Source organism: Gossypium arboreum, chromosome 5 (genome assembly GCF_025698485.1).
Source record: "Gossypium arboreum isolate Shixiya-1 chromosome 5, ASM2569848v2, whole genome shotgun sequence".
In the NCBI taxonomy this organism is placed as follows: domain Eukaryota; kingdom Viridiplantae; phylum Streptophyta; class Magnoliopsida; order Malvales; family Malvaceae; genus Gossypium; species Gossypium arboreum.
The window spans coordinates 13,773,330-13,784,388 of NC_069074.1; the positions used below are offsets into that span (position 1 = coordinate 13,773,330).

Genomic DNA, 11,059 nt, shown 5'->3' on the forward strand with positions numbered 1-11,059 from the left:
GTGTATTAAATAAATATAAATATTGTCTTTAAAATTATTAAAGAATAATATAAATTCACACAAAATTCGAAACCACCCTTAAACGCCCAGTAGACCCTTTATCTAATTTAAGAGAAGCCAAAATACAAATAGTAAGTTTTTTCATTTCAAATAATGAAGTCCATCTATAAATTTGTGGAAGTAAATAACAAATATTTTTCTTTAAAAGACTTAACATGAGTCGATTACTTTGATCAATGAAGCTTAATTCAGTGTTAAATTTTATCAGAACCCACTCAAAGCTTCTTTCTATTGCATCCGTGTAAAAACTTTGAACCCACTCTTCATGGCCTTACGGAAGTCTCTCTAATGGCACTAGTAGGTGGAAACGAATTAGCTTCATTTCCATCCCAAATTTTGTATCAACGAATATCTTGCAATCTTATGTTTGAAATTTTAATATATATATCAAAAAAATGTTTTGGATTACTAATAGGTAGGTTAAATTGGAATGTGTTACATGTCCTCGTGGCAATAGTATATTATACTAAATAAAATATTTCAATAAATATGAAAAGAATTCTATTTACGTGTTTAAGATGATCTTGTATGATATTTTTGTCTTTTCCCAATTTTATGTTTTTATTTTTCATGAAAGAAAGATTTAATTATTCCAAAATTTAATTAATAATAACTAATTATATCATATCATTCCTAACTAATATAAGTGACAGATCGATTATGAGTGTATGTTTGGAGAAATAGATTTGTTTTATTATAGTAATGGGAGTGAGATCCAAAGCTTAATTAGGAACACTCAAGTAGGTGCATGAGTTATGATTGTGATAAAATAAATAAAATAATTATGGAGTCTCCAAATTTAATTACTTAACATCTTCATAAATAAGAACACCCATTAACTAATTTCAAAATGGATAGGTTTGTTCACTAATGAAATATTATAATGTAAAAGTATTATGGTTTCTAAGAAAAGTGGGACTGCGCAAGAATAATGATGGAGATGAGAAAATCCCTTGAAAGACTACAAAATCCAATTGTTCCCTTAATTTTGCAAACCCAGATTTTATATTATTTTAAGAGTCGTTGTTTAAATCAAGTAGAAAAATAAAACAATTACATATCGTGTAATTAAATAGAGGTTGCCTGCCACAACATGGCCCTGGAACTCTTAATTTACTCTGACACCATTAACGGTTTCTTTCATTCTTCTTTTTTCCAATTTTTAAATATTTATTATTATCTCAAAAACCAAAGAAGGAATGGGAGGTTATGGTTATGGAGCAAACCAAAGGAAACAAGCCTCGAGAATAAAGGTAGGCATCTAGCATGGTGTCTTTCTTTCTTTCTATGTTTCTCACTCAGTCTGAGATTATCTTTGCTTTTTAGCTGCACTTCCCACATGGAACTTCTCTTGTCCCTTTCTCTTGGAATTTTCAGATTCTTTATCTTATTTTCATACCTTTTTATAATTTCTTTTTCACCTATGTAATACCCCCACACAGCTCTCTGTTATCACTAAGAGTCAATATTGCAAATAATTTTGACAAAAAGAATTAGAAACATATATTCAAAGAAAATCTTCCATATTTGATACACCGATTAAGGTGTAATGATGGTATAAATTTAGGGTTTTGTTTTATGTGTGTTGGATTTGATTACAATCTTGAAATACGGCCCTCGAGTAAAAGAGCAGTAATAAATCAAGCTAATTGGCATCAATGTGCAAATAATGGTGTCCCTTCGAGAGGAAAAGGTTGCATCGAGTTGGGACCATTGGATCTGGATATAGATTTAGATTTGTTGATGATCAAAGCTAGGAAGGGCCAGGGCGAAGGAGCTTCCTACAAACTATGACTTAATTTTCTCTTTCCTATGTTTTCAGGCTATCTATCTATGGATAGCTGGCTAAGGTGCAAGAAAATAATGAAAATATATTAATTAGTGGTAGTATAAAAATAATGATGATGAAATAAAGCAACGCAATGGGATTCGCTGCTGCATGGGAGAATGGGCATTCTCTCTCTCTAAATGGAATCTTACATATACCGATTTAGTAGGATTTGTTTAATAGATTTGATAATTTTGATTCCTTGATACCAAGACCATTAGATATAATTGTTGGTACAAGATATGGTGTAGATTTCGGGTGCTTCACATTTGATGGTTTTGAGTCACTTGGTTGTTATATATATATATATATATATATATATATATATTAGATGTTACACATGAGTCTCACTTAATAAGTATCTTATTGCGTAAGGCCTGAAGTAGGGTTGCGGCGATTTTTGGTGGGGTGCAGTCGGATATGAAATAATGGGACTTGCTGTGTAATGCCTCAACTTTCGGGAATTCTGTGAATGTTGGCATAGGTTTAATTATGTTAGTGGGCCTCTAGAAGGCCCAAGCTTAAGATAGAACCCGACAATTTTAGTTAATTTTTGTTCTATAAGAAAAAGGGGTGAAATTATGAAATAGAACCTATGTGAAAATGTTTGAAAATGCTATAGGCTAAATTGAAGTGGCCAAATAAATAGGAGTGCAAAATAGGAGGATTTGCATGACAAACCTCCCATTTTACATGAAGTGGCCAGCCATCATGTTGTTGTAGACAATATGAGCACTTGATATCCATAATTCATGGTACAAATTGATAATGGTTAGGTAAATGTTCCATGATAATGGATTAGGTAAATATTCTATGATAATGGGTTAGGTAAATGTTCCATGATAATGGGTTAGATAAATGTTCCATGATGGGCATTTCATGTCTTTTGTATTAAAGAATTAAATGGATGAAATATGAAATTTTATTAAAAGAAAAAGGGGTGAAAAGAACAAAGTTTTGTCCATCTTAGTTCATCATAGCCGAAAGTTAGAGAAGAGAAAGGAGAGGAGAAAGCTCTTGAATGTTTGGTCACTTGGGGAAGAAAATTGAAGGTAAGTTCATGGTAGTTTGCTTTTATTTTGAGGTTCATGAGTTCTTCTTGATTCTACCTTAACTCTTGAAGCATATTTTGGTTTTTAGTTGTGTTGTGAGCATTTAGTCATAAATTAAAATGAAGGAAATGGTTGTTGTTTCATGTTCTTTTGATGAAAAATGGAAGATAGGTGAAGTTGAGCCAAACAAATGAGCATGCATGTGCCTTAGATGTTAAAGGGAAAAATCGGCTAACATGTTGTGCTTTAAAATGATGAAATGGAGATTATACAAGTAAAATCATAGATATGTGATGATTGATTGGTGATATACATGTTTAAATAACAAGCATGCAAGTTAAGTGTGAAAGAGTGATTTGGTAATAAATCTGCTTGAGACAACAGCAGTAACGTGACTTTGGAAAATCACCATAAATTGTGGGAGATGAGTTAGAACCTGCATAAATTATGTAATTAAAGCTTAATGAGTCTAGTTTCAAATGGAATAAACGAGAACATATTTTGAATTTTGTACAATGAGAAATTTGATTCGTAATGAAGAGTGGTCAGATTAATCAAACAGTGAAACATGGGAAACTTTGAGAAAAATCTGGTATTGATTGGCTAAACCAAAAATTCTGAAAATTTTATGGATAGAAGATATATGAGTCTATTTTGAGGGAAAATTAACGGCACTTGATTTGGAGTTTCGTAGCTCCAGTTATAAATGATTTAGTGACTATTACTCAGGAAGACAGCTTGCAGTGAAATTTTGATTTTGTGGTAAACATTGAAAAAAAAATTGTTAATGAGTTGCTTATTGATTTCTTATAAGCTTACTATGATCTGTAGGTGTGGTTGGTCGAATATTGTAAGGGGTTAACACGTAGTTCATATTTGAATAGTTAGATTAACGTGTTAGTAATCCAATTGTAGGCGGTTCGTGTGTGGATCTCGTCAAGATATCGTCATAAATGTGTGTGTAACTAACACCTCTCATAGACCGATTGGCAAAAGTCAAAAGTCAAATACCTGAAAAGTCGATATTTTGGGAATTTGCGAGTGTCGAATGCTCGTAAGATAGTTGGGTTTGTATATTTGGTAATCTAAAGTAATAAACTGCAGATGCGCGATTTCAGTACATTTTGATAATTTGGGCTTAATGGGCCAAAGATCGGGTTCATGGGCCAACTGCCCCAATTCGATAAGTATCTTGCGGTAAGTGTTCGATAGTACGTATATAGTTAGGATATGCATGAAAACCCTAAAAGCAGCTAAATTACTATAATACCCCTATGTATGGAAAATTACTGTTATACCCCTAGGTGCAAAATTACCATTATACCCCTAGGGTTACTTTTGACTGAAAAGCATGACGATCTGATTCTGTATGATGTATGCCATGATTATATATCTGTTGCATGGGGACATGGGTTATATTATGGAGGAAGCGTCCTGGTGGCTATGCCACGATTATCTGATCTAGTGGCTCTGCCACATATATCTGTTCTGGTGCCTATGCCACGATTATCTGATCTGGTGGCTCTGCCACATATATCTGTTCTGGTGGCTCTGCCACAATATCTGTATCTGGTGACTTCGTCACAATATCTGGCAGCCTCGCTGCGATTTCTGTGGTGTGTAGCGGTTGGGTGGGTCGAGTAGTCTCCCCACATGGTGTAAGGCTGGTACGGAGGTGTTATGGATGAATCTGGGTTGGGTTTCTGCATAAACATGTAATATCTGTTCTGTTCTGTTATGGACCTATGGGCTTTATTCTGAATTCTATTCTGGGCTAAGGCCAACTTATTCTATTTCTGTGGTTTGAGCTGATATAGGCTATGGTTGGGTTAATTTACACACTGAGTTTCCCCAAACTCACCCCTTTTATTTTCATCCACGCAGGTAATCCCCAACCATAGTAGGCTTGGAGGTGTGAGGGAATTCGGAGTGGCCTCCCATTCTGAAAGTTTGATTTTCTTCTGGTGAATTGGACATCCTTTTATTTACGTTTGAAGTTTTGGGTTTTTAAATGTAGTAAGGCCGCTGTAATATCCCGAATTAGGGCCTAATCGGAATAGTGATTTCGTGACTACAAATCTGAGATAGAAATAATTATTTTATAATTATTTTGAGGTTTATGATATGATTGAATTATTGTGTGAAAATTTCGTGATGAAATTCTATGCATAAAGTGCTTAAGTTGAGATTAGGGACTAAATCGAATAATTTGCAAAACTTGCATTCTAGAAGTTTTAGTATGAAATTGCTTTAGAATATTAATGAGGAGGTCTTAAATAGCAATTTGACCAATTTCTAAGTCTATGGAAAAAAATTTGGACATGGATGGAATTTTTGGAAAGTTTAGTAGTAAGGGCATTTTGGTCATTTGGATATTAAATGAAATTATGTAGTATAGGAAGTTGTAGATAAACGGAATAAAATGAGGTATCGAGACCTCAAATTCATAAACCGAGCCATAAATATTTTTAGAAATATTTATGGAGTGTAAATAAGTTAGTATTAAAGTTTCACAAGAAATTTTAAGATTTCTGAGTTAATTAGGTGAAAAGGACTAAATTGAACTAAGTGCAAAATTGTGAGATGTGATTAAATAGCTTAAGTATTTAAAAGATGGATTTAAAGAGCAATTAGACCCAAAGGTTAATGGCTGGACGGTTTGGGTATGAAATAAGCAAGAAAACAATGTGAACAAGGGACAAAATTAGAATTAGCATAAAAGTTAATAGTTAAAAAATGATGTAATTGAAAATCTAGACATTTCTTCATCTTTCTCAGCCAAAAACGCCGTAGCAGGTCTCCTATACTGGTTTTTCATATTTTTGCACCATGTAAGTTCAATTTTACTATTTCTTAGTAATTTTATGTTTTTGTGACTTTTACAATTAGGTCCAATCATCTAATTCATTAGTTTTTGATTTGGTGGGTGAAATTGGAAGTTACCCTGGCTGAGTAAGGGCAGTATATGATGAATTATTATGAAATTGAAGTTCTAATTTCATATTAAGGTTGTTTTATTAAGTCATTTTGATAGAAAATGGTATTTAGAACCTAATTGTGAAAAAGTTGTGAATTAGATGTTGGTGTTGAAATTGAGAATATCAAGGGTTGTGAAATAATTTATAATGATAAAATAAAGTGTTAATTGAGAAAAAAATAGTTCAATTGATGGGTGAATTGAGCAGGACTAAATTGTAAAATTGTAAATTTTAGGGTAAAAGTGTAATTTCGAAATTTGAACAGCATAAATTGTGAAGTGAAATAGAAATCAAATAAATGCTAATGAGTAGAAATAATTTATATTATAGATCAAGAGAAACGAGATTCAAGTCGTGATCGAGGAAAAAAATAAAGTTTACGAGGAATAGGCTCGATTGCTAATATTTTATATCGAGGTAAGTTCATATGATTTTAATAATGCAATGTGTAATTTAATGTTTTGAAATGAAAATTTCATGAATGATATAGTATATTATTGCATATAAAATGTCATTAAATTGTGATAATTGTAAAATGATATTTGAATAAAAGTATAAATTAAATGGAACAACGGACTTGAGTACTTTCATTCAGTGGCTAAGACGAATTGACAGAAAAGACCATGGTTGGACCATGGCAGCATGTGAAATCTGATTTCCATATAAGACCATAGCTGGGCTATGGCTTCGGAGAAATGTGATATGTGCTTCCGTATAAGAGCATATCCGGATATGGCATCGGTGTGATATGTGCTACTGTATAAGACCATATATGGGATATGGCATCAGTGTGATATGTGATCCGTGTAAGACCATGGCTGGGCTATGGCCTCGATATGTGATATGTGACTATGTGCAAGACCATAGTTTTACTATGGCATTGTGATAATGAGGTACTCAATTCCGTAATCGTTCCCTAATTTGATTATGAACGAAAATGTAAAATGGCCGAAAAGATTAAGAATTGGTGAATACTATGAAAATGACACGATTTGGAATAAGTTCTTGATACTTGATGACATTGAGATTATGGATCTATGCTTATGAAGCATAATTATGTGTTCTTACCATGATGGATGAAATGATATTGTATGGATTTAGTGAATAATAGTGGTGAATGAATAAATATGGCCTTGGCAGTTTTGGGTTACTGCAGTAGTGTAACTTTTGAAATTCACCATAAATTGTGAAAATTGAGTTAAGGGCTGAATAAAATATGAGATTAAAGCCTGATGAGTCTAGTTTCATATAGAGGAAACGGTACATGCAATTGGACTTTATGTTATGAGATATTTAAATTGTTGTGAGACAGAGTCTGAATGACTTCGAGATCCCCTGTTCTGATTTTATAAAATCATTAGAAATTGTACAAAAATAATTATGAGTTTTAATTTATATATTTAAAATCCTTATCGAGTCTATTTTCAATATGGATAGACGGAACATCATCCAAGTCTCGAATTATGAGATAAATAATTTTAGTGAAGAGAGGTCAGAACTGTTGGACAGCGAAACAGGGAAACTTTAATGAATAAACTGTACTAAATGGATAAACCAAAATTATGGAAATTTTATGGAAGAAAGGTATATGAATCTAGTTTCAAGGAAAATTAACGTAACTTAATTTTGAGTTTTGTAGCTCCAGAAATAAATTATTTAGTAAATATATCTCGATAAAACAGTTTAAGCTGAGTATGTATAATTGTACAATTGTGGTGTTTTATCTTAAAAGCATGTTGGTAGTTGCTTATTAATTTCATATGGACTTACTAAGCATTTATGCTTACTCCTCCTTTTCATTCCTTATAGTTTTGACAAGCCAGCTCAGAAATCGGGAACGGTCGGAGGCCCACTCACACTATCCGTATACCATCTTGGCATAATGGCTTGTATGTTTTGAGTATGGCATGTATAGCATTATAATCATTTTGTATATATGGTCTTATGATATGGATATTGAGTGGTATGGAAATGCTTGGTAATGATTAGCCATTGGAATGGCTAATCATGATCATATTTGTGTTATGTATGCTAAATTGCTAGCTAATCCATGGAAACCATGAAATAGGCAAAATTTACCATAAAATAGATTCAGACAACAGCAGTGACGTGAGTTTGAAAAATCATTAAAAATAGTAGAGATATAATTAGTTGATGAATAAAATATTTAATTGAAGAATTATGAGTCTATTTTCATATGGATGAACAAAACAGGTATATGAGTTATATTTTATGAGAAGTTAAATTTTTTGTGAAACAGGGCCAGAGCGATTTCTGGATCCCCTATTCTGACTTTGGAAATTCACCATAAATTTTACAAAGATAATTAGAAGTCATGCTTTATATTTACAGATTCCTTATTAAGTCTAGTTTTATTAGTAACAAACGGCATAGTCATTGAAACTCTGTACAGGGAGATATCTGATTCGTAATACACAGAGGTCAGAGCAGTCGAACCCTAAAATAGGGGAGACTTTAACTAATAAACTGTACTAATTGGCCCAACCAAAAATTCTAGAAAAAAATTTAGTAGATAGATATATGAGTCTAGTTTAAGAGAAAATTTACGGAATTTGATTTCGAGTTTCTGAACTCGAGATATGAATTTTTAAGCAACTATGACGCAGTTGGACAGCTTGTCCGAATTTGTTTAAGTGCTCAAATAAGTTTAGTAATGCCTCGTGCTCGACTCCGACGACGGTCTCGGGTAAGGGGGCGTTACATTTATTGGTATCAGAGCAGGTTTAGTCGGTTCTCGGACTAACTTAGCATGTGTAAAAGTATATCTATATATGCCATGCCACTGATCTGTGATAGTGTGATGTCTTCCGACGCGTATAAGTACCGTCTTATTTAGACAGGGTACTCTCCAATCGAGCTGCGCTGACCATGTTCAATATTATGTGAAGGTATTTGAGTAAAGTTATGATTATGATAAGTCTCGGTTCAGAAAAGTATGAATAAAAGTTTATGATACATATGTGATAATATGTGAGATTAAAGTTCATATTGTGATAAATATCCATATTTGCTTAATGCTCATATGATGTAGTGTATGTGGCTTACTTGATAAGATGAACGGAATAAATAGAAAGTAATAGAGGTATGAATAAAGGTCATAATATCATGATACGAATGAAAATGTCCTGGTCTTGATTGGACGTTGAATGTTGATGAATGTTAATGATATATAATTTTTATGAGATAAAGGATTATAATGAAATGAACTTATCTATGTTAAATTGTTGGACTGAATTATATGATTGTAATGATATGTACATGATGATGCACGAAATGAAAGTTGTGATTGTGATGCAAATATTTATGTTTGTTTAGCCTTATATGACGTCATGAACATGAATTAATTTAAATAAATGAATGGATAAGTAAAGCTATCTAGAAAACATAGAATCTATGCATAAGTATATTGTCTAAATGGGACAATAGGAAAATTTGAGTAAGCCAACATGAATATTGCATTGCCTGAATAAATGATATGATTTTGATGATGTTGCTATGATGATGGAAGTTGTGTCATATGTGTATGTATAAGAAAGTCGAGTCAGAGGTCCAACAACCCCTCCCCCTTACCGGAGTGGTACTTATAATAGAATTTCATGAAATTTGTAATGAATAAGTTTTCGGTTGAGAACCCAAAGAGTTCAATGATAGAATAATTATAAGTATGATCGAGATTGAAAATTAGGCGATAAGTAAAGTCGAGCCAATAAAGTATTGGATTGATGTAAAGATTATTGGAAATATGTTTGTTGATAATTACTTGATTGGTGAAATTATTGGAAAAGAGAGAAATCCAGTTGAACCTTCGGAAAGATTGAATGATACAGATGATGGTACGTAGCTAGGTCACATGTATGGTGCTGAGTGCACATCATGTGTACAAGAAACTACGAGACATTATAATGTAGCTAGGTCGCATGGGTGATACTATGTGTACACCATGTAGACAAGAGAGCTACGAGATATATGTAGCTAGGTCGCATGCGTGGTTCCAGGTGAAGGACACCATGTAGACAAGAGAGCTACGAGATAAACTGGCTAGGTCACATGGGTGGTACTAAGTGTTCACCATGTGTACAAGAGAGCCGAACCATATGATGGGTGGAGCTATGTGTTAAAACCACCAAGTATTGAGTATTGATCCGAAGTGTTCAACAGGAAACTTACTATGTACTGCTTTGTGAGTTTTGTGAGGAATAAGTGCAGGAACTTGGTTATGTGAACGATGTGTTCATTAAGTGACTGGGATGTGGCAAGGTTATAAACAAGTAAGTTCGTACGTATTAAGTATTATTATATTGAGCATTTAATGCGTTGGAATCATATAAATGGAATATTTGAGTATTTTAATGATTAATGATTTATTGACCAAACTAACGGCACTTAGTGTGCGAAGTATTGAGGATGGCACTTAGTGTGCAAGACATCCGAAATGACACAGTGTATGAAGTATTGATGATGACACTTAGTGTGCGAAACATCCGAAATGGCACTTAGTGTGCGAAGTATCGAGGATGGCACTTAGTGTGCGAAACATCCGGTATAGCACTTAGCGTGCAAGACATCGATTGTGCAGCGACATTTCGTGTAAGTATGATTTTGTTATAGATCGGTACAGGTATGTACATGTATGTATGAGCTTGTTAATAAGCATTATTATAATTGAGATTTAATGCTATATAATTGAATTGTTGCTGAGTTATTTATTTGAAAGATTTCATGTGACAATTATGTCAGGATTATTTTTCTCAAGTTTGATAATAGAATTTCATTTTTGTACTGATAAAAGAGTAAATAGTCTGAATGAGAAGTGTATATTTATTAGAAAGAGTTGGATATTAGTTAAAGTCACTACGAATGATAAGGTTTTCGTCTTGTGAAAGCTGAAAAGTTTATTACATGTTGACAAAGTTCGGATAGATGAGAATATTGGTAACCGAAGCGTCTGAACTAGACTAGTCTACATTGAGTAAAGACTTCCTAACTTTCAGTAATGTACTGTTGTATGAATTGTGATATGTTTCAAGACAGTGAGGTAATGTGATAATTTAGAGCATTCGATGTTACATAAAATCTGAGTTGTTAAAGGGGTTATCAAAATTATCCTTGCCAATGTTGAT

At 33.1% G+C, this 11,059-nt stretch overlaps 1 long non-coding RNA gene across 1 annotated transcript; it reads left to right on the top strand.

Moving 5' to 3' along the window:
• Window positions 1-1,059: 1,059 nt before the first annotated feature.
• Window positions 1,060-5,087, top strand: LOC128292598 (uncharacterized). The gene is made up of 2 exons (XR_008282584.1): window positions 1,060-1,313; window positions 4,825-5,087. It is a non-coding gene; the product is annotated as an uncharacterized LOC128292598 (long non-coding RNA).
• The last annotated feature ends 5,972 nt before the right edge of the window (window positions 5,088-11,059 follow it).